At 37.5% G+C, this 27,727-nt stretch overlaps 1 protein-coding gene across 2 annotated transcripts in view; it reads right to left on the reverse strand.

The window, feature by feature from the left end:
• The window catches only part of GUCY1A2 (guanylate cyclase 1 soluble subunit alpha 2), a 136,142-nt gene that overhangs the window by 20,443 nt on the left and 87,972 nt on the right, over positions 1-27,727 (reverse strand). The gene's annotated exons all lie outside the window — the stretch shown is intronic.

Genomic DNA, 27,727 nt, shown 5'->3' on the forward strand with positions numbered 1-27,727 from the left:
TCATTGTTACTCCTTTAAATGTAAAGAAAATTCCAGCATTTGATAACATTGGTGTCCATGAAGCTCTAAGAACATGTGGGACCCCACATTAGTTCACTGACTGTGGTTCTTCCCACATGTCCAGGACTTTCACCATGCAGCTAAGAACTCTTAGTTATGATCTTTTCTTGTGTGTCACAGACAATGGGTTTAGAATTATATCTGCTACACAGTAAGCTCATGCATAACCTAAGGACATGTTCTGCATTGAGTGTGATACTACTCACAACATTCTCACAGGCAGCCTAAAACCCTCAATCTTCACAACAATGCTGTTAACTACAGACTAGGTTTTTTGGTTCTATTTTTTTTCTTCTTTTTTCTTCTTTTTTTTTTTAATCTTTGAAAAAATATCATTCAATTTAATTGAACTTTCAAACCTTTACTATGGTTTGGAAGGCAGCCACAAAATCCTTCTATTCCACAGAACTGGGAAACATCCACGAAATTGGTTTGCCTGCTAACATCTGTGCAAACTCATTACACTTGGGTTATTTTGGTCATCTTTTTGGAGCAATTAGATTTCCTGCTTTTGCTACAGCATAAATTTAAACTCCACCGTCCATTACCAGTGAAAAAAAGTGCTCCTGCAGCCATGAATTGGGTAAAAAGCCCTTCTCTATATAGGTGAGGTCAGTACCTGCCCTCAGTGAAAGACTATGAGCAGGAAGTCTTGCTCACACAGCAGCAAGCATGCTGCCAGCTTTCAATAAATAATAAGCAACCTATTTACAGTGTCTTGTTCTTGTGAGATGGGAGCTGAATTAGTAATTTTGCACACAATATTAGGAACAGAGCTAATGAAACCTATTTGTTCCATTGCTACTCTGCACATTTATTTAAAAATCCCAAATTAACTGTGTGCTGTGACCTCTTCCACAGTACATTCAATCACATGTACAGGCCAGATTGAAACTGTAACAAAAAGCATTAGTTTTGTTTTCCTCTAAAAACACAGGGATAAGAGCACACATTCAATAGGATGAAAAACATGACAGCAAAAAATGTACTAAGAAAATTAAATTTGCTTTTGCAATATATGCAGTGAAAGCTGAAGATATTGTAGGTTGTTTTGTCACTTTCGTTTTTTCCTTTTCGTTGCTTCCTTCTACATGGCCACATAGTTTCTTTTATCACTCAGTGCTTCAGCTAGGGCTCTTCTGTACTATTTTAGGAGTTTTTTAAAAAGCATGTGCTCCTACAATAAAAAGGTAGATATATTCTCACAAACACAGGTTAGACTACATAGTGTCAAAACCTGAAGTGCACATTGGGGGAAAGAAAGTTGATGTAGGCTTTCTCAATAAACCTTAGAGATAAATTACATGAAGAATGGCTTACAATAAAGCTCCACATCTGTTTTATTACACAGTTATCTACAAGAAAAGAACCTGCAAACACTGATGCTCTTGCCATGAATTCCTCAGTCTGCCTTACTATACTGAGAATAACCATTACTTTGGTCCTATAGCACTTTTTACAGAACTTTTTTACTTAGAAGTGTCTTTTCAAGATTTTACTTCATTCACAGATACGTTGTTCTGGTCTTTTCCTCACTAAATTGAAAATTGCTGTGTTAACAGCTTAAGGCTTTTTTTTACAAAGGAAATAATGCATGATCAAATTATTAATGAGAAGGTGAATACCTTACTGGGGCACATCAACCTTTCACATTACCTTTTCAGGAAAGAAAATCTGCCTAGACCACATAACTTAAAACAATAATAACAATAGTTACAAAAATATAGTTTCCAAGTTATATTGGACATGTTGCTTTCTCAGAAGTCACCACTAAATATTAATAATAGCATAGAAAGTGAAAGCTAAATGACAATAGGATGTGCTTTTTGTCTATCATAACTCTGTTTACTCCTTTTAATACATGTGTAGTATTTATTAAATGACTTAAATGGAGCATTTTTGACAAAATGCATGCTCTTCATCTGTGCACACTGCTCCTTTGTATGCCCTTAATTATCTGGAAAAAGATAAAGGGAAGAATCTAGCTGAACCCCAAAGTTCAGAGGTATTATGCACACAAATAGAAAGATGGGTGTTTGGAAACTATCACAAGGAGAAGACAGCTGTGAAAAAAAAAAAACAAAAAACAAACAGTATCATTCCATCAATAGTTAAGGAACAGTGCAGAGACCAACAAAAGCCAGACATTTCTAAAGCATGACACTGGAAGGCAGAAGAAACATGAACAGGTGGGAAAAATACTGAGAGATATTTGAGAGATTAAAGAGGAACAACTTGAACTGAGAGCAATGGAAAATGAGAAAAAAAGATTAACAAATCTGATCTTTGCAGAAGCTGTGGCAATAGTGAAGTGGAGAAAAGCTGGTGAGTCAGAGGTGTAAAAGAAAAGCAGCCTGCATTGATCAATGTAATGTGAGAGGAAAGACACAGCTATATGTGTAAAGCAAAAGATTCCAAAACTTGTATAGAGAAAGTAGCAGTACTTTAGAAACCAGCTGTATTTGAGTATTTCTTACTGGATAAGGCACAAAGAGGAGAAATGTCTAATACATGAGTGACAGAAAGGATAGTGATTTTGTTTAATAGTGATAAAGAAGATTCATAAGGAAGGATGAGGAGGACTGGTCATCATCTAAGGAGGAAATGTGCCAGATGTTGTATCAATGAGAACTGATAGTCCAGACTGGACTGCAAGAGGAAAGTCAAGAACAAACAGGAACAAGGATAAACAATGCAAAAATTTGTTCTTTTTCTGAACTGAGCATTCTGTTACTGAATTTTTCTTATGTCCCAAATCTTAGAAAAATTATGTGATACTTCTTTACACCTCCTCATTGCCAAAGTATAATTTTCCTTTTTTATATCTAGAGGAGCTGGAGGTTTTACTTTGTTTCATTTTGCCTGTTTTTCAACTGGTGTGCACTTTCAATTACTTGCAATTGTTTGAATGCCTTCTTAGGCACCACACTGAAAACTGCACTCTTACATCAAAATAAAGCCTATTCCAGATGAGAGTAAATGCAACACTGAAAATTCAAAAACCATCTACAATTGACTTTATGAGAAAAGGCAAAAATATTTTAATAACAGTAAACAAATGAAGTGGCATCCCTGAAGTAAATTTCATCATTGCTAATTTGTTCCTTAATAGCTTTTTCTGTTAATTAGTACTCTCATAATGAAAAAAACCAAAATCTCTAATTTTCATTGTGGTCAAAGCTCTTGAGTTTTTTCCTTTTTAGAAACCTTGTTGAAAAACGTATTCTCCTTCCTCATTCCTTATTTCTCCACATAACTTTCAAGGCAAAAGTTAGAATGCAAGTGGAAAGACAGTCTGAGAAGTAGCACTTGTCTACTCCAGAATGCTTTTTAAAACCTCCTCGAATCTAAAAATTTTTACCAATATATACTTGCATATTGATAACCATTAGAGGACACAACCTTATTTCCCTTCAGTCAAAACTGAGACATTGCATTACAAGATTTAAAAGTAATTCCTTTATTAATTAGACCACAGAAAAATGGTTCAAGCTGTAATAATTCCTGAAAGGAAAATCAAGCCGGTTTTAAATTATTCCTCAAGCTTCTTATGTACATGATGCTGTGCAAAAATATTTGTAGTCTTGGTTATGGGCTTACAAATCTATTTAAAAAAACATAATTTATGCTTTATTCAGAAGAAAAGAGACTAATAGGCAACAGCATGGAGAATTGCATAAGGGTATGACTGTGAAGAATGATTTCTGAGTTGAAAAGAAAAGGACTGCAAATATTTTTGCACAGCACCATGTACATAAGAAGCTTGAGGAATAATTTAAAACTCGCTTGATTTTCCTTTCAGGAATCATTATAGTTTGAACTGTTTTTTCTGTGGTCTAATTAATAAAGGAATTATTGAAATAAATTGAAAAGCAGAGTAGGAAGAAGAAGTCTGTGGGTACCTTTCTTTTTGTCTTCCAGTAAAGAGTAGCTGATACTAAAAACATGCAAGCAGATTTTCCAACTCACACTAAAGGTAACCATGTAACCTGTCTTCTTATAAGCACAGGACAAAAAAAAATAAAAACATGCTCATTTCCAAAGTTCTCTCTCTGCAACCAGCATTTTTTAGTTCAGGGATTTCCTGAGCCAAAAGAAATTCCTTTTGTAGAGAAAAGGTGTTTGATGTTCACAGTTCCTTCTCAGATATGAAGTATGATACATTCCAGCATGCATTCTTTCTTCCCACCACACAGACAGAAAGAAGGACCTTAACAAACTCTGAAAAACACACTCCCAAGCTAGGAAGAGAAGTCTCAGCTTGCCTCACAGGTTACCTGCATCCAGAAGGACACAACACCCATCTCCCCAGAGCTGCCTGCCTCACACAGAACAGGTGAAGGAGGGCAGGGGGGAAGCAGGTGACAGTCTGGAGAGTGACCATGGGCAGAAGTGACCCCCACTCAGCCAAGCTGGAGCTTTCCAAGCCTAGCAATGGGACTGACTGACAGCTGCTCAAGAGTTTGTGCTGGGCTGAGCAGAGCTCAGGGCTGGCACGGGGCAGCAGCTGCATGGAAACACCTCCAGGCACATGGATGGACCAAGCCAGAACAGCAATTAAATACAGTAGGAAGCATTCTGTGGGATCAGGACTTTGGTATCAGCTTCAGTAATGCACATTGGTATGGGTACAGTAACATTCCTTAGACAAAAGCACTCCTCACTTTCTGACCTAACACACTGACTGTGTTTCAGTATGGACCTTCTCCCTTCTGTCCTTGCAGTGTCCTTCAAAATGAAAAAAGTCACCTCTTGCAGGGTATCTTAGCTACTAGTCCATGACACACAGCCAGACTCTTTCAAACAAATGTGCCAAATTCTGTGAGGTGTTTTCTGCTCTAATATTTTCTAGCAGCTTCTACAACAGTGAGATCTCTAAGTCTCAACATACGCCTTACACAGGGACATTTCTTGTAAAATGTCTTAATGTAAAATAAACTCTCCAGAGCTCAGAGGTCTAAAATCAGGGCCATGGACTGGTGAGTCAATGTACCTTTCTGCTCCTTCAAAGGACTGCAAGTTGATAGGACTGACAGCTATGTCCTGACATATGCTTGAGTGTGTGGGTTATCTGTATTCTTGGATAGATTTATAAATAGTGCCTTTCTGGAAAGGGACATATGACAGTACAGCTCACTACAGAATTGTTGCCAAGGAACAGACCTGCTCAGAGGAAAATTTAGATCACTTGAATTTCACAAGGTGTTCTATAGAACTGAACTACAGGATATATCTCCCCCCTATTTGAACATCATTTGGAGAAATAAACATTTAAATTCTTTTTTAATCAGAATTTCCTAGGTTTTTTTTTTTCTCAAGGAATTATTCAACCCATCTGAAGCAAATACACAGAAAATTATACAAGGACAATGAAAAATATAGCAAAAATAAACTAATAAAGAGTGAATGCCTTGGGATCAATAAATCAATTTTAAATAGTTATTGGGTAAAGCCATTATGTGGTTTGTGGAAAAGAGATGGAATTAAATTATAAGCAATGTGATGCACATTGCATATGTAAATCTCTGGGCTATGGTCTTCACATACAGTAATTTCTACTGAATGTGGGAAAAGAGCTATGAAGCATTTCTACATGAAGAAGCCCCAGACTTGATAGATGGAATTATTTTTCTCTTTTCCTTGGAGTTCTTCCACTATGATCTAAGCTAGCCCTGCTTTGAATAGTGGCTGGATTAGTTAACCTCCAGAGGTTCCTTGCAGCTTCCTTTATTTCACAACTCTGTATTTCATAACCTGAACCTGTGTTGAAAAATTATACACCTGTGAGTCTCCATCAGCACTGTGAGGTAGAATTAGATGATGTAAAAACAAAAATGAAGCCTCAGACTAGTTTTGGGAGCTCATTAGCTCTAGCATAAAAGGGAAGTTTACACTGGGGCAAGTTATTTTTGAGCCAAATGGGATCATGTGAATTGACTATGGCTCTGCTCAGTGTCTTAGGTTAGGAGAGGATTTGGGTCATCTGTAAGGAAACTTCTGACCTGAAATTATTTACTGGAGGGGGTTGTGGGTGGAGAGGTGAGTGTTAAATGATGTAAATGAGAATTTTTAGAGCTACTAAACAGAAAAATAAAATCTATATCCTTCCCCTAAGATTCCAAAGAAGAAACATTAAAGTTAATGCACTTCTTCACGAGCTGCTTCTCACTCACCAATAAAACATTGCATTTCACTGCTGATGGGGCATTTAATAAAAAAACCCTTTTATTGTTTTCTTTAAATAGCAATTTCCACAGTAGGAATTTAATTACTATGTGAACCTGTGTGTTCAGGCACTTAAAAAAGAGCTAATCACTCACACAAGCCCACATAGCAGTGGAGGATTTTTCCCAGCCTCCCCTCCACTGACACCCAAAAAAGAAAAAAATTCATCAGAAAGTTCTCTTTGATCCCTAGTGTAGGAGGACATCTTTGTCTCGCAGTGCCATCATATGACATATACTGAATGGATTGGGTGATACTTTAACAAGGATAAATGACACATGCTCAAAATATTTGAGGGAACAAAAAAAACTGCATTTAAAAAAAAAAATCACCTAAACATTTTAACCTCAAAAATCAACCTTCAGTACTTTTGTTAATTTAGTAATTTAAGGTAAATTTCACCTAATTGCAACCAACTAGGAGTTAGCCAGCTCATTTAAGCTAGATTTCCAGACTCCTGCTAAACACAGGAGGTAAATAACCTCAAGGCTGCAATTCTTCAAATTCTAAAACTGGCACACAGGAGAGACTGAATCACTCACTCCTGAAACTGTCTAACTCTCCTGGTGGAACAGAGAGGGACATTTAATGGCAAGTTTAACCTGGACACCTCATAAACAGACAGCTAAAGAAAGGTGAGATGAATCCAACTCTCAGCCTGGCAAAGTGACACACTTTCATCTTTCCTTAAAATAAGCTGCACTCTTGTGCATAAGTCATCAAAAGTACTGGTGTTGCTGGATAGGACCCGATCAGAAGATCATTCTCTTTGTAGAACTGCAGAAATTTCTTCAGATGTTTTAATGTAATGGCCTTTGAATTTAGCCTGCAATCTTTGAAACTGTAAAATGAAATGACCTTTCAATGGCAGAGTCACGCTTCATCTTTTGACCACAGTACATGTTCTTCCAAACAGATGAAAGTCAGATTAATCTGCTTTGGGAAGAGCTTGGAACCAATCAACAGGGACCATAGCAGCTTTTGAACAGAACCACTGATCTGTAACAATCTCACAGTTTCACTACTAGAAGCAACCTTATCCAGCCTCTACAATAATGATGTATCAGAGTCTCCCCAACAGCTTCCACACTATTAATGAAACCTAAATTGTAGCTGATGTCATTTAAACCTCTACTACCACAAGGTAAGTTATTACTTTTTGGATGAAAAGGAGATAAATTTTCAGTGTGTAGTTTCTACTGGATGCCCCAGCTTCTTACAATCAGCACCAAGGCAGACATAATCAAGATAAAAAATCATTAAACTCATTGCTCCACATGGACAATGTAGACATGACAAAAAAAAAAAAAAAATCAGTGGGTCAGGTTTTAAAAATGTACCTTTTCATATGTTGGGAAGGGCAGAATGACTATTTCCTTCAGCACTTCTGAGTTCGAGCAAACAATACAGCAAATTAAATTGTTCAAGAAATGATTGGATCTGACACTTAGTGCTATAGTCTAGCTGACAAGGTGGTGATCAGCCAAAGGTTGGTTGGACTCAACAATCCCAGAGGTCTTTTCCAGCATAAATGAAACTGTGTGATTCTCTGTCTCTGTGATATAGACAAATACCCCAAACAAGTCAGTATATGACCACTTTTGAAACAGTAAGTCAAGGAATGACCACAAGAAAGATAAAAGTCTAAGAAAACCCCAAGATGTGTATAAAGAATGGGCAGAATTGCAGGCTGTAATAGTCAAAAAATAGTTCACCTCCTTGTGAAGAAACTTAAGGCACTGCTACCATCACAGAGACTTGGACACTAAATGTGCAACACAACAACTCTTTCTGATGGTCAAATAAAGGATAAATTAGCCTGTAAATAAAGGAAGTTTCCCCATGACAGCTGGAACATACAGATACCTTATGGGTTCCAATGTTTGAACAGCTCACTGTATTAGATAATCCTTGAGCACCTCACTCTAAAATTATAATGCTGCTGTGTTCCTTTGCTTGTTCACCAGCTTGATTTTAGGAACTGCAATTTCTATAGACTGAACACAAAACAGTGTAAGATGATGACAATGACTTTTGCAAAATTTACCCAACTCTTATGCCTGGAGCAAGTTTCCACAGTGATTGAATACAAAGGGAAATGAGGCTCTGTAACTGCATGGATCTATAAACAAGAGACAAAAAGGTTTCACCTTGGCTATAACTGGAAGGGGTTTACTAATGCTCCTTATTGCCCTTTGCTCTTCGCCATCACAAAGCTGCAGATTTTTGTAGGAAAGTGAACTTCCTCCTCAGTGACTTCAAAATACACACTCACATAAAATGATTTTTCTGAAGTATTTCAGACAGGCAAATCCAGACAGTTGTGAATAAGTACTTCATACAACAAAGGGAATTAGCACAAAGAGAAAGGCAGCTGGTTTTTACTGAACTGAGGGTTTTAGCAAATTATCTAAGCATTTAGTGAGTCTCCTGATTCCTGTATAGACAGCACTTCAGCAAGTCAATCAAACTTTCTTGACACCACAAAACAAATCATAACAAAAGCTAGGATCAGAACTCAGAGTATTCTGTACAGCTCTGTTACCTTCACTGAAAATCTAGGTTAAAAAAGAAAATTTGTAAATAAAATGGTTAATGAAATGAATGAAAAATCACTCTGCAATTCATACAAAATGTAACATTTTCTATTCCTAGATTTAAGATGGAAATCTGCAAGCAATATCTGATTGTTATTGAACATCAGATGTACCATGAATAGAAATGAGATACTATTTCACTGTTTATTTAAATTGCTTCAGAGAAAATTCTTAACTGCACTGCAATTTTAAGAAGATGATTCAGGATAAATTTGAATGTTCTGGTGTTTTCAATGCTAGAAGGATTCTGATGTTATTTTCAAAAAAATTAGCAAATGAAGGCCTGATGATGTCAAGAATATGACAAAATCCAAACAGAGACTAATTGCTCTCAGATGAAGGTGAATCACTTATGGGAAGGAAAGATTTCAATGTTCAGTCTAATGACTTTCCTTCATTTCATTCAATAATCTCTCCCACTGTCTTACACTCATCCCTCTCTCAGAGACACAACGACAAAGAACAAAGGATGGCAACACACACAGTTGTTTTTGGCTTGTACATTCTGTAAAGAATAGCAATCAGTGCATATCTTATAGTAAATCCTTTTATGTAGATTATGCATTTTGCAGTTGCAAAATTCAAACATTAATAGGTATAGCCAAGATTATTTCTGCCCATCTTCACCAGCTTTTACCAACTAATTTCTATGATCCACAAACATACAGACAAAAATTTAAGCGTACTTGTGCTATTGTTTGTGTGAGTAAGACCAAAAAAGAAAGCCAGAGACTTTAAATCTCAATTATCCTTGCATGTTCTTTTGAAAATGAGAAACTAATGCAGTTTGGGAGGCAGTGGAAGATGACAGTATGGCATATCTGTAACTTCCTTGTTTGTCACTGCTCTCTAGCCAACCTTTAACAACACCAGCTGGGTGCATTTGGCTGCTGAGGGGCACAGATCTCCAGCCCTGGATTTTGCTTATCCAGCATTCTCACAGCTTGCTTCTTTCCTGCTGTTGCTCCTATTTGATTGTGCTTTACTTGAAACTTTCCCAGTCAAATTCTTCAACCAAAAAGGGGGCAAACAATCTCTCCTGGTGCAAACTTTGCTGGCAAGTCCATTAGCTCTTAATCCAATTCTTTACTCCTTTCCTCCCAAATGCCTGCAAGATGTGCTCTCATGAAAAGAATACCTTTATTTTCTGGTGCCTTGTTCTTTATCAGTGTGTCTCTGAGAGGAAGATGAGCATGAAGATTAAATCATAACAATTTGATAATTTTTATTTAAATTTAACTTGAGTTGAAATTTGTGGATAAACACTCACAGTTGTGTATAATAAATAAAATTCAGCACAATTTTTTTTATTGTATTTGTTAATGATCTTCAATAAACAACACGCAATGCAAATTCAACAGATCCCACAAACTGAATTCATTTAGAAATATACTCCACTAAAAACACACAATTCAAGAGAGAAAGCTGGGAAATTCTGAGTGAAGACCAAAATGAACTTGAGATAGCATGAAATCTTGCCACATGAAACAAGTAATTTGGGGTTATGAACATCATATGATACCTATAGTTCCTTCCTACAGAATTCTAGCCAACCTCACCAAACCTATTAAGTTAAAACCTAGGTACTGTCAACAGGTGGGATTTCTGAAAAGACTGAGAATCTCTTCAGAAAGGATTTGATTAAAGGGAAACTAAAAATCTGTAAATACTTACAGCTTGGCTAATTATTACTCAATAGGGGAAGCGTGATAATCATCTACAAGTATGTGCAGGATGTTAATATCAAAGAGGAACATATGGGGACACAACTAGAAATAATGCAATTTAAATGCAGATGAATATCAGCTTATCTAGATCTAAATAGACTGGACTATAGTGACAGTGACAGGTTCCTGAGGTAAATGTGCTGTTACACCATTTCATTATGGCACTACTGAAACACTGGAAAACACATTGTGAGGAAGTTGTCAGGAAAATGGACAGGATGCATTAACATATGTGTGTCTTTTTTAACTCTAACATCATACTGTATTGAAGGACAAGTAATTAAAAAGTGGTGTTACATTTGAGGGTTTCAAATGACTGCTGCAAAGTCTGTTTTCCTGTCATCCTTAAGAACAGATGGGGTGGGAGAAATATTTTTTAATGTCCTGAAATTACTTAAAGAAACAGAATTTTGAATTTCAGTTCAAAGATAAATTAGGTGTACCTTGGTTAACATTCTCTTTAGAATTTCACTTAAACTAAAAAATTAAGACAGCAGCTTTTTTGAACTAATTTTATTTATGCTACAAACTCAGATATTTAACTTTCTTTTTGTATTAACCACACAATGATCAATGTCAACAACATATTTTGCAGTATCAAGCACACACCATGAATAGCAAAACAGTGTAAGCTTGATAGAAAATGAGTTTTTAGAGAAACATCCTTTCATGATGGACCATCAGTTGTTAGTGCACTGCAGTCATGCCTAGTCATGTTATTTTGGCATGGGTCTGTTCCTCATCACAGATGATCACAGCTAAGCTTCCTGTGGATAGCTATCAAAACAAACTCTTTCACAGGCAATACTCTGGCAGTTGCACATTCAGTCTCCATGAGAATGACAGAAGAATCACCTCACTAAAGGGCAGCAGCCTCCAAAGTACAACACAGACACATCCTGCATGGTTTTGAAGCACATGTCCCAGCTGTGCCTATTTACTCATCACTTTACAAAATGGTCTGTTCTGCATGAACTTGAACCCTGTTAAAGGAAATTAAAGCAGTTGCTCTTCTCAAGATGTACATCAAAGTTAAGACAAACTCCTATGGGTATATCAGTTTTTAAATCAACATTTTATGTTTCAGATCTGTGGAGGCATTCAGTGTGGTAGAGGCATTTAGAATGAGGAAGAAAATCACTCCAACTAAAAGTCTCAAAACACATCAAGTATAGAAGCAAGGGCCTCAGCACAAACTCCATCAATCCACCAATCCTTTTCTGTTGCACTGATCTACTGGAAGAGCTGGCACATTTATTGTGTGATGAATGACAGGGACAACAGCAAAACTAACTACATTACATTGGCCTTTCAAATCTGTGAACATGAATTTAAAAATTCAGTTGCTGAAATTCTAATCAGTGACTGATTCTATAACAACAAATACATTACCAAGTAAAAAAGTTATGGGTCTATTAAAAATGTTCCACAGTGAAATGTAAAATGAAAACAAAGCCATCTTTAATTAGAGCGGTAAGGCTCATGAAATTAAGAGATTCACTTACATAAAAATGCTGTAGATGATCCTTGAATGAAATTAGTCAAAACATATTTAAGATTTCTCATTCCAAAAGTGTTTTAATCCCAGAAGCTTCCCACATTAAGGGTTTGCCTTCATACACTAAATTCCAATTACTGCATAAAAGGTAGGCAGTGTGTGCATAAAAGATACTTGCAACAAAAGACTGCATTATGCTGTGTCTCAAAGCTCATTATAAAGCAGCTACTACAGTGGACCATGTCTGATAAATCACCACCATTTTTCTTCATTTAGTGTTACTTAGAAATTGATCTTGGTTTTGTAAGCAAATTCAGAGAATCTTAATTTGCTTCTAGTAATCCCCATGGGAAAGATGAATAATGTTCAGACTCCATGTTCCACAGATACCATTCCCTATTGTAGAAATATGGGAAGAGTAATGAAAACTCTTTTCCTTTTCTCTGTACTAAATTATTTTCTATAAAAATAAATCAAAGCTTTATTCAAATCAGAAACCATCCAAATTCATGCAACTGAACTTCATATACAAATTTGAGCAAAGAGAAGCAGATCTCCTTTAAAGTGTGCATTTTATTATAGTCTGTCTAAATCATAGAACAGTGTATTTCAACGGCATGTATATTTTTTTACAAATTATGCTTATGTGTGAAGAACCTGCTAACAAGGAAGTATTTATTAATTTTCACATTAATCATGAGGAAATCCTGCCAAGCAAACACAAGTTCTTTGTATCTCTAATTTCTGCCACACTGAGAAAGGCTATTTTTAAATTTGCAATGCCTTTGAAGCTATTACCTGTGCTGCACATTTCAGTGAGGCATACAGGCTCCAAGCTGTGTTAAGATAAGCTTGTTCAGATCTGACCCAATACAGCCACAGAAACACAGCACTGCTGCTGGGACAGTCCAAGGAGGACTGTCCTGACACAAACCATGGCAGTGCTCAACACCCATAAAACATTATCAGACAAATGACAAATTACAAATGAAGAGGAATAGCTTTCCAGCCTTCCTTGCTTCCAACCAGCTCTGAATCTTCCAAGGTAAAACATATCTCACCTTCTGCTGAGTTCCATGTTCTGTGATGCCCTCACTAGATTGTTATGGCTGCTGGAACTAACTGGAGTAAACCTGAACAGATAATTCTGTTATTTCACTGCCCCTTAGTTCCAGCATATTTCAGGTTATCTTTCTTTGCAGCAGATTTTTCAGAGCTATACATTGGCTGGATTCCTCAAATGTTCATGGGACTGAAGGGAGGCTTTGTTGTAACCTTCAGACACTAATTGATGGCAGCTTTCTTGACTGCAGCTCCTCTTTCCTTGGTCTGCCCTCCTGGCTGTAAGTATAAGGTGAGATAAACCTGACCTCTAACTCCACAGTGAAAGTCTCTTTTCCCTTCTACATATCCTCGACTTTATTTAAATGAATTAATTCATCACACAATTAGCATACAATGAATTTTAAAATATTTTCCTAGGAATGGAATCAGTTCTGCTCAGCCTGGAGACATCTGGAAACCTTCCCCAAAAACATTACTTCTATAAGTAACTGTTTTGAAAATATGCCACTTCTGTGGAGGTCACAAGTGGTGCTTCTGACATCACCTCAGTGCAGACCTAGAGAGTTTAAAACAGAAGGTAGCATCAAAGCACATGATTCAGCTCACTGCTTTTCCACCCAGTTAGCCCTGTGCTGACACCCACAGCTGACAGCAGGCTGCAGCAGATCTGGATTACACACAGAGCAGTGTTCAAACCTTGTTAGTGAACTCTCACTGACTCAAAAGGTGCCTGGAGAAGGATTTGGGTCAAAGGCAGTGCAGGACAGCAGAGGGCAATGCAAGCTGGTGAGTGGACAGTATGCTGTGGGATGCTTGGGATGCCTGGCTTTAAGGACAACAGGAACTGGGAAGGAAAGAGGGACCTGTGGCAGTTAAGACTGTGACACAAGATAAAACACAGACCTTCCTCCAGGCATTCATGGCAAGGACAAGAATGTGTGTTTATCCATACTAAGCCACAGTGATCTTAAGTGTTGTAGCTACCAAATCCTAAAGGTCCAAACCAGCATGCCTGAGCATAACCACAGGAAGCAAAAGAGAATCTCACTTGCAGAAAATTACTTAAAAGAAAAAATCAAGACAAGATAAAAGGAATGGGAGAGGAGGAGCGTGGAGCACCAGTGACAATTAAGTTTTGGTATGCTAAGCCCATAATGAAACATGGAAGCAACAGAAAAATATGCACATCTGTTTTTCATGCACCAGTAAAAATTCCAGATGTGTCACAGTATCCGTGGGAAAACTGCAATTCCTCTAACAGTACTGGGTTATAAAGGTATCAACTTCTGTTAATCCAAACTAATGAGAGAACACAAGTCACACTGTCATTTTGGAACCTTGTTCAACTAAATTGTCAATATGTTCAGGAAGTAGTTGCATCTGGATTATTCACAACATTGCCATGAGAGTTAAGACACATCAGGAAATGTGCTTAGCAATGTTTGCAAACAGAGTGAAGTCAATTGAACGTTTCACATAGATGGCAACCCCATATTCACATATGCACAGACACATCCTACTGAGGCAGTCACAATTCCAGTTAAGATTTGCTCTTTGCTGGTGTTCTTGGAAAGCAAATAACAGAAAAACTAGTATTACAGATGTCTCAGAAATTTCAACAAGTTTCAGTACTTTCTGCAGCCTATAAACCTGCTATTCAGTTCTTATGCATGCAGATTTGCTGTTCAGAGTTGTTTTCCCTATTGGCTTTTTGCTCCTTTTCCATTTCTGTGTAGGAGAGAAGAAATGCATACACAGAAGAACTTTCAGGAAGCCATCAGGGTTCCATATTGCTTTCTGGTCTTCAGAAGACCAAAGAAAGAACAGTCATCTGGTGCAATTTGCTCATAGCTGCAAACAGAAGTATTTACAACATAATTTTCTGGGGTTCAGATGCCTACTAATGATACAAAAGATTCTAAAACATGTATTTATTTCTCACTTTCCAATTTATCAAAAAAACTTTTTGACTCTTCCTGCAAAACATTGTTTAAGGCTTTCATTTCATAGATTTCATTTTAATATTAGTGTTATGTGGGCTGTGCATTGATGATTCTTGCTGTTAGGGTTAGCAAGAAAAACATTCAGTTTCGTACACATTGCATTTTTTAAATATCTTTTCTGAGAAACAAAACTGAAATGCCAAAACAATGACAGGCTCAAGAACAGCCATTATCCTATTTGGGGTTTAATGGCACTCCCTCATATGCAGTGTGGGACGTTCACCTTTTTCTTAGCCACAGAGGCTAAGCTTGGTTTTCCTCGCTCCCCTTAAACACTGGCTGCTCTTAATAAGTATTTGTCTTACCAGATCTCCTAATCTATTTTAAAAACCCAATAAACCTAATGCATTTTACAGTAAAGCTTGGTTTAATATGAGGAAAGTATTTAAAAAAAAAAACAAATTAAAAAATAAACTTCAGGTTTATTTTTCAGGTGGCTCTTCTTGCAACAACTGCCAAAACCAGCAACAAGCAAGGCATACAGCTACCTCACACTTCTAAGTGAAGTGGAACCCTACACTGCCACTATCCAGGATGCAATGCTCAGCCTCACTTAAAACCAGACTGGAAACTCTGGACTGTCTTACAGTTTGCAGTTTGTAGAGAGTGGCTCCCTAAGTTTGTGAAGACATAACTGGAGTTCTACAATGGGAACAGCCTTTCTCCATTCTGCAAAAGGTACATTTGCAAACAATCACACTGATTCTGAATGGCTGTTCATTTCTTTTTAGTCATCAACAGTTAGACCAAAAAACTCATTCAATGTGTTCACAAGGGAACAGATCTTAGCAAAATTAATCTCATCTCCTGTAAACAATAGCCTTCACATGTGAACAAGAGTAGGCTTTATTATTTAGCTATTTACCATTCATTCTCATGCCTCAAAAGCTTTTCTTCTATCCAAAGAGCAAGAACATCACATAATTTAGGTAACCAATACACACAATGCAACAAATGGCAAACATCAAGGAAGATCTCATGAAAAACAAAAAGGCTAAGAATTCTTTGGCAAATGCTCAAAAGTAATGAAAGCTCTGAGAACAGAAGAAAGATGTTATAGTGTCCTCAACATTTTTATGACTAGCAATTTCATAAGCTTCCTATGAGTCTGTTGAGGAGTAAATGAATAAACAAATCATGAGGACATGGTCTAGTGGTGGACTTGGCAGTGCTGGGATAATGGTTGGACATGATGATCTTAAAGGTCTTTCCCTACCTAAACAATTCCATAACCCTATGATTCTACTTTAGAAAAAATCTGTAGGGTAACCACAGTGAAATAGATACCATGATCTCACTCACAGCAGACAGAATTTTTGTTGTTTTTGTTATCTGAGCTATCCCAGCTATTAAACATGTCATTCCTTCAGAAAAGGGAGTTGACATTTAGCTGCAGAGATCTGTGACTAGAAACAGGCAATAAATTAGATAAGAATGTAAGAACAACTGTACTGAACCAGAACAAAAGACCATCTAGTCCAGCACTGTGGCCTTGGAAGCAGACATAACAGAGAGCCCAGTAATGCAATGGATGGCACCCTGGAGACAAATGGGGTTAAATGAAGGACTCACTGAAGCCTTTGAAGATTTTTTCTAGTTATGATAGAGAAAAGGTTCCAGGGAGTGCCAAACAGAACGCAATCATGCTTTGTTCTCATCAATTTAAGAAAAGTGAGACTGTAAATTTGAACATCAAATAGCTTCCTAAGAGATGTGAAGTTTTGTGATAAACATATACAGAAATAAACCCCCTAAGTTTGAACTTCATGTCATCTTTAATTTTTACCTTTGAAAAAGTCATTATTCACAGTGAGACTAAAATTTTGGAGTTAGAAATATGAAATACAAAACTGTGTTCATCCTACAAAAATACCTTTTCTGTGCTAAAATTAGCACAAATTGAAATTATATTAATTAGTGTTTCAGAGTTTATATAGGAAAATGGTCACTAATTTTCATGTTGTCTTGGTGAACATAAGCTAAGAATAACCAGCAAATTCTTGAAGACAAATAGACTTGTAATACAGAGAAGAAACTGTTCCATCTTTCTATATTTATATCCCTTTCTGAATCTGTGAACTGGTGGTTGGGAATGAATGTTTCTCCTCAGAAAAACCAAGTCTGAACAAAGGTAGCTAAATGCAAAATATTTTCTACTCAAGTATAAGGACTTGAATTCAGCTCCCAAATCGCTCACATGTACAAATGTGTAGTTAGCTAATTCATAAACACTGGACTGTATTTGATTAAATAAATGGGCATTTTGGTCAAAAAGACATCTGAACAATTAAGCTGTTCTCTAAGCCCAAGCAACCAGTGTGCTGTGAGATGCTCACAGTTTTAAAACATTGTAAGGAAGGTGCAGTAACCAAGTAGTGAAGATGGCCTAATAAACCAGATCTGTAAACTGGGAAAGATAAAAATACATACACAGATGCAAACTGAAATCACAGATAAATAAAAGATCAAAGTCCTATAACCATGGACTATAAATACAACTTTTTGACTGCACTATCTACTTCAAAGTTTGGAGTGTATAGTGATTTTAATTGTCCTACTTGAGATGCCCCCCAGATGCCTGATTTTCAGACCAAAAGGCACAATTATTTTCTTATTATCATAACACCTTGAGATAACAGCATTTATTTAAAAAACCTCACAGAAACACTTATTGGAACAACAGGGAAATATATGTGTCATTTCATATTATATATTTGTTGTCACTGTCATAGATCAGTCAAGAAAATGAAGACTCCTTCAAGTTAAGGTTTTGTAACAGTCTGCTTCTTTTAAGTAAATCATATTGATGCTCCCAAAGGAAACAATAACTTTAATTGTGCAAACTGTTGTTTGTGGCTACAGAGTGGGTGCCACTATGCAGAAATGACAGCAGTAGAGCAGTAACAGCAGCAGCTAGTCCCTTTCCCAAAGAGCTGTATGGCAGTTAAAAATCTCCCTATTTTTAGGATTCTTTTTCTTCTGGTAAAGTCTTTTACTAATTTTTTTCAACCATCTTTTAAAATGCAACACAAATGGACCTACAACAAAGCAAGATGTCACAGGAAGAAAAATAGGTATTCTACAGAGACATGTAGAAAAGACAAATTTTTAGAAAAGCACATAGGGGTTTAATTACTTTCCATTAAAATTTTTGTAAGAGGTGTCACTACTTCTATAGAAAAGTGAAACTACACACTGTTGTAAAGAATATTTTGTCTCCCAGATGAACATCAACTTTTAACAATGTAAACCTATCAGCACATTACCTGGGCCAGAATAACTAAAGAGCTCAGTAAAATCTGGATCTGCATGGCTGGGAAGCAGCCTTGCTGGAAGGGATCTGGGGCAGCAACAAAGGCACAAAGGATCCTGGGCTGCATCTGCAAGGGCATTGCTGGCAGAGATGGAGATGCCATCACCCAGAGTCCCAGAGGACACACGGACATGACAAGGGGTGAGAGGCACAATTTGCACTAGGAGACATTAATCTCAACATAGGAAAGAAATGTTTTTACAGTGAGAACACTCAATCACTGGAACAACATCCCTAGGGAGGTGGAGAAGTCCCCATAGGTGGAGGTGTCCACGCTGTCATTGGACAGGGTGCTCAGTAATGCCATCTGGGCACAAAAAGTTGGAGCAGCTGATCTTCTGAAATCCTTTCTAACCTTAAAGGTTATTCTATGATTTTGTGATTTTTGATAACTTTGTTCTAATCAGTTTTTGTCATTTTAGATATTAAAATAATGGTGAATTTTTTAACCAGTATTAGAATACTTATCTAAATGTCAAGAACTCTTATTCATCTAAGAAAACTATATCTCATCAAGAAATTATCCAGGGCTTTTGCTTTATGGCATGGAGATTTTGCAGCAGGGTAAAATGAGGTCTCAGAAATTCATCTCTTCCCATCTTCCTTCTCAGGGTTGACTCTTTTCCTGGAATGAAGCTCCAAAGCCAGACAAAAAATCAGGTCTTCCTTTGGGATAATGACCACTTTGACACTTCCAAGTTCTGCCAAGTGGAGAAATCCTTGTACATTCTATTCCACTTTTCCTTATACCACTTTCCCCTTTTTTTTTAATTGATGCATCCAAATAGGTCACATGGTGGAAGCGAACATCCTCAGATTTTTTGTGCCTCGTTTTCTCTCTTCCTCCATTCAAAACCAATGTTTTTGCCTCTCCTATCCTGTCTTTTTAAAATACTAAAGCAAAACCAAAATCCAATATAAATATGAAGATTGTTTTGCTAAAAAAAAAGTTCAAATTATTCAACATTAAGTCTCTGAAGAGGATTATTTGCATTGAATTACTTTTATCCTAGTTTAGATTTAAAGGAGGTATTTGAAAAGAAAAGGCAGCCACAAATCCCTCAGAATTATTGGCATTTTTTCCAAAATACTCTATGTCTCATATGAAAGGAAGTTTAAATACCATGGAACATTTAGTTTATGGATTTATTTATGACAGGAAATGCATTCTTCCTTAGGGAACTAAACTATTCTGAAACTGTTGAACAATGTTGCTGAACTTGTCAGCTTGAAACAGAAGGCCAAGTATAATCCTCCAGCATCCACCCCCCATCTGAACTGTTCACTCAAATATAGCACAGTGTAATGACTCACTGTTTAGCTCAGAATAATGACAACAGTTATGCCACAGAGTTTTTTTAACTGGTGCTTAAAACTGCAGACTTTGGCTTTTCTTCTCTGAACTGTTCATGTTGGAGAGAATGGGGGAAGCCAAGTAGCAAACTGCCTTTAACAAATGCACTTTCTTCTTCTGAAACTTGCAGAGCAGATGCTGGCAGCTGCTCCTAAAAATGCTGTAAGTGTGTATGCCAGATTATTGAGCCAGATCTGCACAAAGGTTAACATTTCTACAGGATTACCCAATGGAGCTGAGAAAGACACCGATCTCCATGAGACAACCCACAGGGAGCTCCTCTGGGACACAGTGCAAGGCTCTGCTTGCAATCCAGGGTCAGGAGAGAGAAGGAGAAACCAAGGTGCTCTTCCTTGCAACGTGAAAAAATTTGCATCTTTCTACCAGTAAGCATAATCCTCCCAGAAAAACTGCAATAAAGGGATAAGAGAACAAATAGGTTGTGGAGAGGAGAACAATGCCCTTCAAACATGTAATGGAAGTCAAAGAGTATAACACACTGTAGGCAGCTCAGCTGTACTTTACTGCTTTTTGTATTTCCAGCTGCACCTTATCCAGAACTACTCATGCAGTAGGAGACAAGGGATGGGGAGGAGTAGATGGGACAAGGCTCTTTGTTGAATCTTTTTCTCCAGGCTACACCTGGATGAAAGAAGGAGCTATGTTAGCACTGTCACCTAGCCCAAGCTGCATTATCCAGGAGCATGTGTTACATTTTTACACTGTAAGGCTGCTGCAGGTATAACACCATCTCTTTCTTCTAGGGAGGTCAGACCAAAAGATGAAGCAGATTTGCCCTATTCACTGCCAAGAAGCTGGGTATCAGTGATTTAATGGTAGTTCCAAAGCAGCATATTGTCCAGTTTAGAAAAGACAATGTGTGTAACTGGAATCACAACAGTAAATAAATATCACCAGCACTGGCCAGAACAGGCTTCCTTATTTCCAAGCAGGCAGAGCTCAGAGCAGGAGCTGACAGCTCGGTCACTGAAGGGAGAGGCAGATGCTGTACAAGGCAGCACAGGGCAGCAGCTGCCTGACAGCATCTCAGCAGCTGGAAACAGACACTCAGGTAGCAACCACCTCTACAGCTTCAAAGGGCATGGCATTTTCATCTCTGCATCTCCCTCTGAGGCCTCTGGGATCGCCTGTGCCTATTAATCCACTGAGGTAGCAATACAAGCCTGGCATTTTCTGGTCATGCTTACTGCATAAAAGCCAATCAAGCACTATTTTCAGATGTAGTCAGTGCTATTATCTGTGAGTCCTGGCAGCTTTGCGTATTCTGTTTTTTCAGTTTTTGTGTAATGTTTTTCATCTCTTGTCCATCTCAGGAGATAAGAAAAAATACTCTTGCTGTATAGTGGAAACCTGACTTTTTAATTTGTATATGACAGGAAATATACCAATGGAAGAAGAGAACATACATTTAGGACTTAAGAGAAATGAAATTTCAGCACTCAGCTACCCTGGATTCCCTAGCCCAATTCTTTAAATATTCATGATTTTCAAATGTATTTATTTCAAATTTTATGTCTCATATATAAGTATATAACATCATGGTACATGCTGCAATTCTAACTTTAGATTTTTGTCAATTCTTCAATTTATAAAAATGCAGCAATACCAACCTTTTGAAATGCAGTAAACAACACAAATTTAAGTGTTTATTTGCCTAGAAAGTTGTGTTTCTATTGTTACTATTGCTTACTTTTGTCTGAATAAATATTCAATGTAAAATAATAACAACAAAAAATTTCAGCTTCAGCATGGGAGTCACAGTCAAAGCCAGAATGTGAAGCTCTGGAAGCTGCAAAAAATGTCCCAACCCAAGCCCAAGGGCAAAACTGTATCATAGGATATCTTCCATTCTAGATAAATGAGAATGCAGAGGTCTCTTTTCTTATAATGAACACAAGTTCAATGCTTTACTCTCTTAAAAATTCTGGGGTTTTTGCCCCCAGGTCACTGTCCCAGAAACTACTGGTATTTAGTACTCTGAAGAGAGTTTTGATCAGTGATTTAATAGATTATGGTAGATATGCCCAATAATTTCTTTCTTATCATAAAGTGTTCTCTGCCAAAAAGCATTTCCTATGGAAAATTCCCAACCAGTTCTACTAGTAGCCAGACATCTGGAGTATTAGTTGGAGGCGTTTGTGTCTGGGGTGACTGCTGAACCGTGAGAGATGTCACACCGTGACCTTAAAGCTAATCCCACAACCCAGCTGCATATCCTGGGCCCCTGCAGGGATCTAAACCTTGAAATCCTTGCTGGTTTTTCCTGTGCATGTACTTATAGCACCTAGAGAAGGAAATGAGTCTCTGCTCAGTGTGAGGCACCAGGACAAAGCTACAAGCTAGGTGCAGCCATCAGAGCAAGGTTTAGTCTCCCTTAAGGAACAGGACATAAGACTGAATTACAGAGGCTCTTGTATATGCAGCTAGATCTACATACTGTGAGTCAAAGAGCTGTGAACATCTAGTAACCACTGTGAGCTAATAAACAGAGGGAAAGTTCACAAGCGCCCTGGGTAACCACCCTGGTTTCTACAAGTATGCTTTATCTCTGCCACAGGGTTAAGTATAGATGGAATGGCATGTGTGCTTCCTACTTGCCAGAGATGAAATGTCAGAGAATACAAGGCATGAGAGGAGAATGGCCAGGTCTAATGACAAAACCTCTTCTGATCATCACGTTATTCATTAACTCCTTGCTTGTGTTTTAGGTCTCTCTCTCCCAGCAGTCATTAAAAAAAGCCCAAACTTTCATAGCTTTCTAGTTTGCTCAAGTTTGGCTTACACTGGGTTGCTAATCACAGTATCATGCCTCTGCCTGGGCAGGTAGATCCTTATGTTGTGCAGAATCAAGTCCTCGTAGATTTGAAAAATCTACCTTTAGCATCAACTGGAGACTGTACCTAAGAACTGAAATGGTGCCATCTGAAAGAATGACCAACCCTTTGGGAAACTTCCCTCTTCAGCAGACTAAGCACTAGTCCAATTTTTCACACCAGATTCTTACACAAAGCTGCTGCTGTGCACCCACTAGTCATGTAGACCCCCTTTGCCTTGTTACTGCAACACATGCAGTAACACTGTCCTACAGTGGGTACAACACACCACTGTATTTGACAAAGTCCCTTCAAAAGAAAAGAAGATGCAGTGAAGAAGTTGTGGAAAAGAAATGGGTGTGCTCAGGGTTTTTAAAAGATCATTATTAAAACCACACAAAAGGAAGCAGTTGAGTGAAAATGACTGGAGGGCTGAGGAAAGTGAATTTTCCCTTAGAGTAGTCGAACAAAACTGGCAATTTCCCACATTCCTGGGGAAACGCGCTTCAATCTGCTCCTCTCATTCTGCATTTCCAAAGGCACTGGGAAAAGCTGAGGAAGTGCAGTCATGAGGTATCCCATGTTCAGAGAATTGTTACCAGGGCAGACTTTGCCTCACCATCTCCCAAGCATGCTGCCAAGAAAAACTACCAAGCTTCCCTGACATGCAGCTCTGAATGCTCCCCAAAGCTGTTGTGATGCTCTAATGCTGGCAAACCTGTGAAACCTGACAAGCTCTTCAAACTCACTTAATGCAAAGGTTTCTCTTGTGGAACTGTCTGATTTTTTTCTTTTGACACAAGGATGTTTCTAATTTCAAGTTCTGCAGGCTGAAGTAGGATATTATATATGTTCTAGAGTCTGATGTAGACATTAGGTACAAGGGAGAAGTTGCTAGGAGACCACAGTTGGAGCAAGGAGCATTGCAGTAATGCAGCAGCTTCTCACACAGGGCTGATGAGAATGCCTGCATCAGCAGTCAGCCCTTCACAACTTAAACCAGACAACATTCTGCTGCTTACATAAAGATGTACATTTGGATAGAACCATTAAATTATCATAAAACCAGCACACCACAACCTGAATAATAAGCAAGGCAGGAAACACTGAAAAGGATCACACATACAACACCTGATACACTCTCAAATTATTTTTGGGAATGGCCCTTTCACTTAGAAAATAAGAATTCCATTTTTACAAACAAATATTGGCACTGCCTACTTGTGTCCAGGGCCCAAGTGACATTATCACTGAAACACAAAGGAGAACACTTAATGAACCAGCAGAAGATGCCATGTACTCTAAAATTCATTGCCCATTTCCATGCTACATAGAAAAATGTGTCACTCACTGTGCCTGTAAGCCATTACAATCCTCAGAGCCCTTTTGACCATTCTGTAACCTTACTCATGAGTCAGAACTCATGCTGGTTAAAATTTACCACTTGGCAAGCAAAGATTAGAGCTTTATCAAACTCAGGCTTTCATTGTTTAAATTGTCATGATCACAAGTATTTAAATAGTCAACATAAACCAAAACTAATGCAGCTGCATGGCTGTAAGGTCATAAATCTTAGACATGCTAAACTAATGGTTCTACCCATAAAGCCTTATTTGTCACCAGTATATAGAAAATTGAAGTATAGAAAATCTGGATCACATCTAAAACTCAAGTGGAAAAGCTGTGACTGACCAAAGTTGTGAACCTCTGTTTCAGTTCAGCTGCTTCCAGTGGAATCATCCATCCTGGGAGGTCATTAACCTGTTCTATTACCTGACAAATATTAATTCATACTTTTCATTATAAAGTAGACACTGCAAGCATGTCAGATGAATACTGACTAAATTTACTCTCTTTAGTTAAGAGGGATCTACAGTAACAAGCTTAGCCACTCCCAATGTTTGAGATCAGATGATGTTAATGCCTACACTGTTTGAGTACAACCTACAAGTCCAATAATAAAATAGCTTTGGCAATGCATATCTGAAGGTTAGAAGTCTCAAGTGTGTCAAGGATCCTATCTTGATAATAAAGAAACAACTGAGCCAAGTACCAGTTTATCTGCCATGAAAATGCAAGAAAATGCACAAAATCTACTTCACCTGGGAATAAATTAATCAAATTGAAGCCAGTATCAGCTAGAAATTTTCTGCACTACTGTGTTTGGAGTATTTCACAAACTAGTGATTAGAAAGTGAGCAAAAAGAAAGGTGAGGGCATGTATTTGCTTCAGTTTGGGATTACAGTATTTACAGGTCTAATTCTCATGTTACAGTAACATCAATAATTTCAAATATACATGACATTTTTCTGCTGTAGCAAATCATTTTGCAAAGTGTTTTGAATTGCTGTGGTAGGGATCAACCTTTATGTTTTAGACAAGAACACCTGCACACTATTAATATAAATAATTGTAATTAATTTCAGCAGCTTCATGTAAATCGTTTACTTTTCCTCAGTTCCCAGTTCTTAACTCTTTATGAGTCTATTACATAAGCCTTCATACACCACAAAAATAAGTAGATAATTTTCTCTTGGGAAATCTCATTAGTTGAAACTAGGTATGTTCTATCATAGCAGCTCTTAAAAAAAATAATCAAAACTGAAAAGGAGGTCTTACTCTTTCTTAGGGATATACACCACACATTGATTAATTAGGTAAGACTTTAAGCATAATAAAAAGTTATCTGAGTAATAATATTCTCCTGGAATTCCATAGCTGCATTGCAACTTTTCACTGAAGGTCAATGCCCTGGAGAATTCTTCTCACAGTATTATCTCTAGCTATTAAAATTAATGTAATTCCACTTTATCTAAAAAAATGCAGTAAAGCACATCCCAAACCCAAGTAACACTCACTTAAATGTAAGAGGTAATTTTAAATCAATATTATCAGACTAAAGTCATAAAGCACTGCATATAATTAGTTGCACAGAATATAAATCAAATGAGTGCTTCTAAAGTAAAATTCTCTGCTGAAAGGATAAAAATGTATATCAAATTCTACATGCAGTGTCTGCAGCAAAAGTCCCTCTTTGTACTAAGGCCTCAGCTCATTCTAAAGTACTGGGATTTTGCCTCTAGTGAGTTTAAAAAGATCACACAGGGACCTGAAGCCTTCTCCATTGCTCACAGGGGAATGATCAGCCCATTTTCTGTTACAAATATTTCTTTCTAAGTGGGCAGGCTGTGTTACAACACTGATGACAGGATTTGTGGGGGGTGCTAAAATACAGCTTGCTCTCTCTCTTTCTGCAAAATAATAGTTTCTCATTGCCCTTCCAGTGACAGGCTGCTCACACAGGCATCAGCAGTGCTGGCACAGAGTCTCCATCCTGAATACCTTCATATGAGAACCTGAGCACCCAGGTAACAAGCCTTATTGATTATCTAATGCACTTAATAGGTGAAAACCTTATCCTAAATTCCTGATTGTGTGATATAGTTTTTTTTTCATTAATTCATTTACTTTTTCATCCTAACATTTTGAGACTTTAAGTGTTGCTTAGTAAGACATCCACTGCTATCACAGGGATGAACATTTCAAGAGCCAAAAAAAAGTAAATCCTTGCATTCTGGTGAATTCAGCCTTGAGATGACAACAAAATATATCCATCAAAGTAATTTAGAAAACCCATATATTCCATAAACCATAATCATAAAGTTAGACATATCAAACTAAGTAACCAGCAGTAATGGAACAGTAGAGTGTTGTTTACTCCTGAGATCAGAAGGTAGGGACCTCTTCTTTACAGGAATTATGTTTTGAAAAATTACCTCAGACTTACTGAAGCACTTGTCTTATTTTTTGAAAATGGCTTTTAGACTGCTCTGAAGAATAAAGCCAGAATTTAGTCACAGCAAATCATGAAAGCAGCCGAAGTTATTAAATTTTGGGCATGAGGAAAACTGCCCTTTGATTTCAGGTTCTTTTCAAGTAAGACTCATAACACGTGACCTGTACTTGTTAGCAGGATTCACAGTTAAGAATTAAGGTCAAAAGACAGTCAAAACTCTGCAATTGTATCAACAATTGTATCTGCAAACTGTATCAACAGGACCACCTCAAAGTACTCAGAATATAGTACAACTTAATTTGCCACATATAAATATCTTATAGACTAAATTGTGTACTTTGTTTTTAATGTTAATGAGTATTTCTATCTTTTAATGACAAAGCTTAATTGCAAAGGCTGTCATGAGCAGGTCTCCTATTGAGGTGCTGAGTCCACAGTAATTTTTATAGATACTTAGGCATTCCTTGAACTTCAGGTAAGTCCAACTCCTGACTTCACACAGGGCAACCTGAAAGTTAAGTCACATATTTAAGACCACTGTCCAAGCACTTAAACATGTACAGGCTTGGGGCCATGCCCACTTTCCTGAGAACCTCTTCCTTTTATCCACTCTGAGCTTCCCTTGATGCTCCTTTAAGACATTTTTATGCACATGGAACATTTGCTAATGGGAAATTGTGGTACAATGGGCCCCTTCATGGTTTTTTTTTAAGTGAAAAACTGCCAACTAACAAAAATAAGGATCATTCTAGCCAATTTAACATTGTCTGAAAGGCAAAAGTCATGCCAAATGAATTTAGAAATAATGAATATGTTTTTAACTGTGATGATCATTGACATAGCCACTAGGAAAAACTATGCATTCCTTGCCATTTGTAGGAGGACTCATGTGACAGAGTGTAGAAGCTCATAGCTGAGACATCTACATTTGGGTTAAGTCCACAGATTTCCCTTACAGACAACTGAAAAAGCACACATTTTTAGGGCATGATTCATCTCATCCTAGAGTAGACACCTAAACTAGGACAAACTAAAGTAGACTTCTCCAAAAGTCTTTATTAAAATAGTTTGCAGGGTAAATATATCCACATGAGAGAAATCCTAATCCTAATAAACTTTAAAACAAATCAGAATATGCTTCTATGAAAAGATAAGCTTTATTTTTAAGCACAACTTCCAGGTTAGGAACAAAGGTAACAACATTCTACAAAATCACCATCCCTCCTCACCTGAAGTTTTATTACACCTAAAACT

Source organism: Erithacus rubecula, assembly GCF_903797595.1.
Source record: "Erithacus rubecula genome assembly, chromosome: 1".
NCBI lineage: Eukaryota > Metazoa > Chordata > Aves > Passeriformes > Muscicapidae > Erithacus > Erithacus rubecula.